This window comes from Triticum dicoccoides, chromosome 3B, assembly GCF_002162155.2.
Source record: "Triticum dicoccoides isolate Atlit2015 ecotype Zavitan chromosome 3B, WEW_v2.0, whole genome shotgun sequence".
NCBI lineage: Eukaryota > Viridiplantae > Streptophyta > Magnoliopsida > Poales > Poaceae > Triticum > Triticum dicoccoides.
The window spans coordinates 5,015,833-5,025,535 of NC_041385.1; the positions used below are offsets into that span (position 1 = coordinate 5,015,833).

General features: G+C 46.3%; 1 long non-coding RNA gene across 2 annotated transcripts; it reads left to right on the forward strand.

The window, feature by feature from the left end:
- The first annotated feature begins 1,828 nt into the window (after nt 1-1,828).
- Nucleotides 1,829-5,103, forward strand: LOC119280424. Of its 2 annotated transcripts, XR_005138080.1 has the most exons (5): nt 1,829-2,110; nt 2,209-2,505; nt 2,657-2,982; nt 3,204-4,241; nt 4,807-5,103. It is a non-coding gene; the product is annotated as an uncharacterized LOC119280424 (long non-coding RNA). The 2 variants fall into 2 exon arrangements; XR_005138079.1 differs by having other exon boundaries at nt 1,829-2,505.
- The last annotated feature ends 4,600 nt before the right edge of the window (nt 5,104-9,703 follow it).

Genomic DNA, 9,703 nt, shown 5'->3' on the forward strand with positions numbered 1-9,703 from the left:
GGGGGTTGGTAGAGGTGACATCGGACCGGAGGAAACTCTGCATGACTCGTTCATCCCGACGGTGGCGACGACCAGGGTCGCCGTTCTCCTACTTGCAGGCACTGTCGAGGTCCCTGCCCACTACCCCGGCCCCATGCCCGGGTGAAAACCCAAAATCTCCTTAGATTGGGCGGCGGCGGCACTGTGTGTGTCGTACCGTTCTTGGAGGCGCCACTTGGGGCGTTTGGGTGCTCGGTTAGAGGAACTGCAGGCGGAGGGGATGGGACCAGTGGTAGCATGTGGTGTTCGCGATGGAGTAGCGGCGTGGCATCTGGCACGTCGATATCGGCGGTTCTCAGCGGCATGGAGCATCGGGGTCTCACCGGTGGGCGTATGATGATGGACGAGTGCAGGATGGTGGCGTTGTCTGGCGTCGTGGTGACATCGACGGCAGCTAGGCCGGGCAAGGTAGATGCAACGGTACAACACTGAAGATGGATTGGTGACAGGTGGCTGCGGCGGCCTCATACCCGACAGGCGTCCTGGTTGAGGAGTGCGCCTGACTAGTGGGTGCCCCATACCCGGTAGGCGCCCTGGTTGGGAGCTCAAATCTTAGATGTTAGGTTTGGCTGCGAGGTCTGTTTGGTATTAGGCCCAGACTATCAGCATCCCTTCATCAACTGGATAGGAATAGCGACACATGTTAACTAGACGGTGTGCATGCGATATCAATGGGAGGAATCTCATAGCCATGCCACATGGATATCTAATACTCTCTGTAAACTAATTTTAAAGCGTTTATAGACCACTAAAGTAGTGATATAAACACTCTTATATTAATTTATGGAGGGAGTACTTTATGATCTGCATTAATAAATCTAGGTGTCGTTATTAATACGCTTCCTTATTTCTCGGTAAATCGAGACGCTCCTTGAATTTCTAAGGGCGTCTCCGGTGTGCTAAAACATGGGCCTTGAGCAATGAAACAGTGCCTTAAGGCCCGGCCACAAACATTGTGAAGAGAGGTATTAAGCTGAATTACAAAGATCGGTTCATAGCAGTAGTTAAGATCAAGCCATAAGGATTATACTTTTCTTTCTCCTCCGCTTCTCTCTCGACCGCCATATATGTGCTTAGAGAATAATAGTGTAACAATAAAGGAAAAAGCCTGCGCATGGGATCCAGCTTAAGACCCATGGTTGTACTTAACCATGGTGAACATTTTACTGTGTTGTACTCCCTCAGTTCACGATTACAAGATGTTCTACCAACTTTTTCTTTCTTTCTATCGGGTGTATATAGACGCATGTTTGTGTGTTGTTCATTCATTTCAGTCTCCATGCAGCCTATATTGAAATATCAATACACATCTTATATTTGCGAACGAGGGAGTAGCATATACAGCACTCACAACTTGAGTCTTACTTAAGACTTAAAGGATTGGGGACATTTTATTTTATGGTAAAAGCATTGCAGACTGATTCCAGTTTTTGTGTAGACTGAACTGAGCACCACCAAACTTTCCAGATTGGCACGATCTTGGGTCTCTCTAGAGGGATGAGGTGTCTCCACACCGCTCGTCTGTTGTCAAACCCACCATGTGCGGATGTTGAAGTTTCACCTGCAGGATACTGTTACTGTACCAATTATTGTTAGTGCTATGGAGCTACTGTAACTGTATATATGACAGCGTGCATATTTTATACATTTTCACGCAATAATTGATGCTTTCCACAAGAGCACGGCCAAAAAGGACGCTCCATTGCTAACAAGTGCTCGTTGCTATGCAATTATATACGCGCGCGCCAACACGAGTTCCACGCCAATGCAGGAAGATAGGCAGTTTTGATGTTAGCAGGTGAAAATGCAAACCACCGCCTTCTGCTTGGGAGGAGCACGGGGAGGGAGCCTGAGCTGCCTTCCCGCCGCGCGGCAGGCCGGAAGTCCTTCTTGGAGGTGGCAGCGGCCGCGGCACGCCGCGCTGCGATGCGGGCAGCGGCGAGCTCCGGCGCCGGAAGCACAGCATGAGGTTGACGATCGGTCGGGCAAGAATCCTTGCGGCTTCTACCCTTCTGTGTGGGGGGATTTCTTCCTTCACCACTCTGATCCAGCAGCTTCCTCTCAAAAGCAGGTGGAACCATATATATATATATATATATATATACCCTTCTCCTCTTTATTACCTGCATATATACGAGTGAGGCGTTTTGAAGGCCGAGCTACATGCAGGCTGTAATCTCGCTCGGTCGTTGTTACATTGGGATTCGCGTGTCCTGACTTTTCCAGTTGTGTACGCTGACAAATTTGGAGAAATACACCGGTGCCACTGTTTGGTGTTCGCGATTTATACACGGGCCTACGGTGGTGAACATGATGTTCGTCATGGGCGGCTTTGAATTTGGCCCATGTGGACGGGTGAGTATTATTTGCTGGTAGACGGCACGCAGCGTGTCCATCTCAACAACAACAAAAAAAAAGCTCTTTCGCCATGGACGGGTTGGAGTTCTTCGAGGAGTGCGATTCAGGGTAATGTTCTACCGGATCTGAAGTCTTGTATGTTTCTTACACTTACGATTTGTGCTTGCGTTAGATGAGGCAATGTTTTGGCTTTGCGTTTTGCCCCCTTTTTCCTCGCCCGAGAACAGATCTAATTGGCTGTTGCATTGGTTTGGGGCAGCGTTTGGACGCCGGATTTGTGTGAAGAGATAGAACTGCTGACGAAACGTCGGTTGCTGTTGAGACAAATAGGAGATCTCTTGAGGTCCAAGTTGGTTGAATTTCTTCTGAGTCAGGCGGCGGCAGATGGGTGTTGTGCAAGATGAAGGAGACGAGCAGGCGGATGGAACAATTGTCACCGAGAAATTGTCTGCATCATACAATGGAGGTGGTAGCCAATTCAAGTGAAATCGGCACTGAAAATATGGACGGTGGGATGGCCAAGGAAGATGGAGATGAAGAGGGTGTGGTCGTTTCCAAATCCCAGTGCTCCTCCTGATCACGAAGGTAATTACATTATAAAAAATCAACAATGGCGCCTGTGGGGTCAGCTGAATGTGTCAATTTGCTATGTTATGACCTCAAATTCGGGGAGTAGTTGCGTGTCTATTGATTCGAATCTGTGTGTCGTCGTCATGGAGGATAAAAAAAAGTGTAGATGTTAAAACCTGATGTTCAGTGTGAGACCGACTTGAGGCTGAATCAGTAGATGTAATTATCTTTCGCAGGATCAGAATTGGTAAGGCGGCGGATCAGAGGGAGCGCAATCCCAGCAGAGTGCCTGCCCTTGAGACTTCGATGCGTGCCTATGTTGATAAAAATATGGGTACTGTTATTAATCCAGCTATTGGTACGAGGGTCAATTCAATTGAAGAGGGCTATGCACTTATTCGTTAGGCAGTACAAGAAGATGTAGTTTGATCGGGATTCAGAAGAAAGTTATCAGGAGAAGAGGATGAAACTCGTGAGCTGAATATTTACCACCTATATGTGATATAGCACAGATTAACTTTATGCTAGTTAGCAAATGATTTGTTGTGAACGCCTTTGTGCAAGGTAGCATTGTACTGAAGGCAAATCTGCCAATTGAGATACATGCATCACAAATTTACATTAGGGACAATGTTTGAGAAATTTGGTGAGGTGCTATATGAGGGTGGGTCTTACATTCTTGTAGAAGTTAAACCTTGGCGGGAATACATAGCCAGGCACGTCAAATTTCGAACAAAAGATAAGTGGTGGGAGAATGAGTTCATGGTTCAAGTTAGTGAGGCGGCTAATGAGTGCATGGTCTGCCGGCTTTCGCTCTTCACTGAAACGTCTGATCCGAACAATACTTGTCATAAGAAAGTTGTTGCACCTTTTGTCCACAGGTCATGGTACAACTTGATCTTTAGAAAGTTCCTGTCAAGCATGTAGTGAAAGAATGGACTAGAGATGCGATGGATATACTGCCGCCTGAGGTTTTGCGCTACCAGAAAGACCAAGGCACACTGAAGTATTCTTCATGGCGACACAACAGTTTGTACCTGCTGGCTCTGAAGATAATTAAACTAGGTGACTGTAATGTCGAGGCGTATACTCTGGCTATGGAAGAGATGAGAGATGTCTAAGTCATGGTTGAGCCAGTTGCCGCTGTGCGGGATGGCATGGGATTGGCTGATAGGGATATAGTTGCAGTTGCAGATTCTTCCGCCTCTGGAATAGCTAACAAGCAACAGTTTGGTTCAGCAGACTTTGGACACACAGTTCACAGGGCTCAACTCGTAAGCATCTTTACCTCTTTCTTTCTTCCGTCTAAGGTCAGTCAACAGCTAAAAGGACAACCTAGACCTGGCATTCGAGATACCCAAATAAAATGATGTTTTTCTTATATAAGAGCGCCTTCGCAAAATGCCAATGGCGGTCGACCTCCATGGAGGTGGGTATTTTGGAAAAATCGAAAAACATATTTTAAAGTTTTAAAAAATTCTGAAAAAATCATACATGTTAACATGGATGCATTATACATGTGTGCAAATTTTGAAGATGAAATACATTATGATGAGAGCTACACAAAAAAGACAAATTGCGGTTTTCAAACTGATGAACAGTGCAAATACTGTTCACTATTAGAAATGCATGATTTTCTCTTTTTTGTGTAGCTCTCACCATAATGTATTTTGTTATGAGATTGTATACACATGTAGAATACATCCATATGAATGTGTAGAATTTTTTTTCAGAATTTTTTGAAACTCTAAAATGTAATTATTGAATTTTTTAAAACATCCACCTTCATGGAGGTCGCCCGCCAAAAGCCCTCACTCCGCCTGCCTTTCATTTTCATAGGAACCCCAGTCTTGTTCGAGCAGCACCATCGAGGAAGCGACCAACAGGTCGACCAGCTGTGACAAAGCACCCCATATGAACAGCCATCGAAGAGTACAATATGTCTGCAGAGGGATGATGCGCCAAAGGCTCCTAGAAAGTCTCGTCACTATTCGCAGCATTCCACCAAAAGTTGGCTTGCACCGTGAGATTGTCTGTCTCTCTGTCTTTTTGCTTTCAACATTGGATTTATCTTGCCGTTGCTTGTTGTTTGAGACTGTAGATTTTGTAGCGTTGAACAAGGTTTGGTATAACTTTGTCTCCAGAGCCTGAATTTATTTGATATTCCTGTAAAATGAAGATGGTGGTGTGGTGTTCTATTTTCAGGAAAATCCTATATTTGTTATGTTATGTTTTCTGTTATTACTTATTAGATGTGTGTGTTACGTTATGATGATGTGACATCTCAACAGATCTGCCCAAACAATAAAAGTAGAACTGGCTATACAGAAAACAGAATACGGACCATGTTCCTGTGGCTCGCAGTCCACATTTGAACCTGATGGGAGAGACGATGGGACGTGTGCACAGCCTGGTAGGGAAGAGTTATTAACATGGGACAGCACTGTGCGTAAATGGAAAATACAGTGTCCAGTAAAAGTGTGGCAGGTGAAATACGTGAGGGTAATACAGAAGTGCGCCTGATCCCTATGAAGACTGACGAGCCAGATAAAGAGCTACATGGAGCTCGGCCTCCAAACAGCATTTTTGCATATATACTTGTTTTTTTTACTGGTGTATGTACAACAAATGAACTACATGCTGGAACACAATCCTACCAGCTACTCGAGCAATGTACGGTAACCTTCTTACGTGACATGTCAAGTACGGAGTTTCTAGAATAGTGCGCTTCCGTTTCTGGAAATTTCTTAGGATAGAAAAAAGTCTAAACGCCCAAAGTGGGCGGGGTGGTTTGTTTTGATGCTATCATGGTCACACTCGTAAAAAACATATCCGTTTATTTGGGAAAACATTTTCAAGAACCATGGTACATATGTAGAAGCTCACATAAACACACATATCTTGCTCCTATGAACGTACACCCCCATGCACATTTTATGAGCACATCCAAGAGAACAAGCCGGTAAATCTTGAGATTGACAAAGTCACTTTGAACACCACACGATCGATGGGGACGTCATCTCCCACTGAATTTTCCCTCCTTTTTTTGAATAAACGCATAAAAATACAAAGGTGTGACATATGTGTTCGTAAATAGTGTATTGGTGAAAAAGTTTGCTTCATCTTTGGTGTTAATAGTCGGCGGTACACAAAACTCGACGTATTGATTTTGGTGAAAAGGGCTTGTTAATCCAGCCATAAAAATAAGGATGCAGTGTATAGGTCCCGTAATTCACAGATGAATAATGCTTCACTTATTAGTTTCTAATACACTCACCTATCTTATTTCCTTTAGCAGACATGGATGGTAGAACGAGTAGAGGAACTGAAGAAATATGTGTCCAAATTGATATCAAGTTCCGCCACCTATCTTGAGAGGATGAGTCTCATTGTCGCATTAGAGCGTCTTTGCCTGGATTATCTTTTTGAAAAAGATATTAATGCGGTTTTAAAAGAAATTTACAGTGCCAATGTTAGTGACTTTGATCTTCATACAACATCCATTTGGTTCTATCTACTACGTAAGCATGGATACAAGGTTTCATCAGGTAAGATGCATTCAAAGTCAAATAATTATTTAAAGTAAAATGGTATAGCTTAAAGTCGTTAACAAGGATATCGTAGAAACGGTACCTAATTATAGATTTTACATCATGAGCATAGTTTGTTTTATGCTATGTACTCTTCTTTCTAATTTGACAAAAATGTTACCTGCAAATTTTTCATTTTGATATTTCAGAAGTGTTTGCGAAATTCTTACATGAGGATGGAAGTTTTCTGGCAACAACTCCGAGAGAATTGTTGAGCCTTTACAATGCCGCACATTTTAATATTCATGGAGAGACAATACTTGATGAAGCTATATTGTGACGCCCCCGATTCAATCGTACACTAATCATGCACGCAAATGTGTACGATCAAGATCAGGGACTCACGGGAAGATATCACAACACAACTCTAAAACATAAATAAGTCATACAAGCATCATAATACAAGCCAGGGGCCTCGAGGGCTCGAATACAAGTGCTCGATCATAGACGAGTCAGCGGAAGCAACAATATCTGAGTACAGACATAAGTTAAACAAGTTTGCCTTAAGAAGGCTAGCACAAACTGGGATACAGATCGAAAGAGGCGCAGGCCTCCTGCCTGGGATCCTCCTAACTACTCCTGGTCGTCGTCAGCGGGCTGCACGTAGTAGTAGGCACCTCCGGTGTAGTAGGGGTCGTCGTCGACGGTGGCGTCTGGCTCCTGGGCTCCAGCATCTGGTTGCGACAACCAGAAAGAAAGGAAAGGGGAAAAAGGGGGGAGAAAGCAACCGTGAGTACTCATCCGAAGTACTCGCAAGCAAGGAACTACACTACATATGCATGGATATATGTGTAAGGAGGCCATATCAGTGGACTGAACTGCAGCATGCCAGAATAAGAGGGGGATAGCTAATCCTGTCGGAGACTACGCTTCTCGCAGCCACCGTCTTGCAACAAGTAGAAGAGAGTAGATTGAAGTCCTCCAAATAGCATCTCCAAGTAGCATCTCCAAGTAGCATCTCCAAGTAGCATCTCCAGTAGCATAATCCTACCCGGCGATCCCCTCCTCGTATCCCTGAGAGAGAGCGACCACCGGTTGTATCTGGCACTTGGAAGGGTGTGTTTTATTAAGTATCCGGTTCTAGTTGTCATAAGGTCAAGGTACAACTCCAAGTCGTCCTGTTACCGAAGATCACGGCTATTCGAATAGATTAACTTCCCTGCAGGGGTGCACCACATAACCCAACACGCTCGATCCCATTTGGCCGAACACACTTTCCTGGGTCATGCCCGGCCTCGGAAGATCAACACGTCGCAGCCCCACCTAGGCAAAACAGAGAGGCCAGCACGCCGGTCTAAACCTAAGCGCACAGGGGTCTGGGCCCATCGCCCATAGCACACCTGCACGTTGCGTACGCGGCCGAAAGCGGAACTAGCCCCCTTAATACAAGAGCAGGCTTACGTTCCAATCCGGCGCGCGCCGCTCCGTCGCTGACGTCTGAAGTGCTTCGGCTGATACCACGACGTCGGGATACCCATAACTACTCCCACGTAGATGGTTAGTGCGTATAGGCTCGTAGCCGACTCAGATCAAATACCAAGATCTCGTTAAGCGTGTTAAGTATCCGCGAACGCCGAACAGGGCCAGGCCCACCTCTCTCCTAGGTGGTCTCAACCTGCCCTGTCGCTCCGCCACAAGTAACAGTCGAGGGCCGTCGGGAACCCAGGCCCACCTCTACCGGGATGGAGCCACCTGTCCTTTCAGCCCCCTCGTCAGAATCACTTGCGGGTACTCAATGAGCTGACCCGACTTTAGTCACCATCTGTATAGTATGTATGTATGTATAGTATACACCCGTGATCACCTCCCAAGTGATCACGGCCCGATAGTATAGCAAGGCAGACTGACAAGAATGTAGGACCAATGATGATAAACTAGCATCCTATACTAAGCATATAGGATTGCAGGTAAGGTATCAACAGATGTAGCGACAATGTCAGGCTATGCATCAGAATAGGATTAACGAAAGCAGTAACATGCTACACTACTCTAATGCAAGCAGTATAGAGTAGAATAGGCGATATCTGGTGATCAAGGGGGGGGGGCTTGCCTGGTTGCTCTGGCAAGAAAGAGGGGTCGTCAACTCCGTAGTCGAACTGGGCAGCAACGGCGTCGGTCTCGTAGTCTACCGGAGAGAAGAGGGGGAAGAAATAATGAATGCAGAGCAAACAAAGCATCACAAGATATAACAAGGCAATACGCAGTGTTCGGTGTGCCCTAACGCGGTAGTAAGTGATACCGACGAAGGGGGGAAACATCCGGGAAAGTATTCCCGGTGTTTCGCGTTTTCGGGCAGAGGAGCCGGAGGGGGAAAGTTGCGAGTTCGATAGGTTAGGGGTGTGTGGCGAACGAACGGACCGCGTATCCGGATTCGTCTCGTCGTTCTGAGCAACTTTCATGTAGAAAGTATTTTCATCCGAGTTACGGATTAAAAGATATGATTTTCTAAAGATTTTATTAATTTCTGGAATTTATTTAATTATTTAATTAATTCGGAAAATGGATTTATGACGTCAGCATGACGTCAGGCTGACATCAGCAGTCAACAGGGGTTGACTGGGTCAAACTGACGCGTGGGTCCAACGGGACCCACCTGTCATACTCTGTTAGGTTAATTAGGATTTAGTTAAACTAATTACTGTTTAATTAAGCTAACAGGTTAATTAGACTAATTAAACAGGGTTAATTAACTTATTAATTCACTAATTAATTAATTATTAATTTTATTAATATTATTTTAAACTCTTTTAATTCTATTTTTTTTAAACATGTTCTGTGGGCGGGGCCCATATGTCATAGGCCCCAGGGGGCCATAGCGGTTTTGGGCGCGGGTGCGGGCACGCGCCCATCAGGGCCACCAGGGGGGCGCCGGCGATAGCAGGGCACGGCGAGGCCGGCCGCCGGAGGCGACAGCGGTGAGGCCACGGCGGGACGGCGCCAGGGCGCGGCAGCAGAGGCGAGGACGCGGGGAGCAAGGGAGAGGGCGAGGCAGAGAGGCCTCAGCGGGGTGAGGCCGCGGTGGTGCGCGGGCGGCCGCCGGAGGCCGTGCGGGTGGCAGCCGGAGGCGGTGCTCGGCTGTGGCCCAGCGGGAGCTGCGGCAGTGGCCGCGAGGGGGCTCGGCCGGAGCAGTAGGGGAAGGCGGGTGG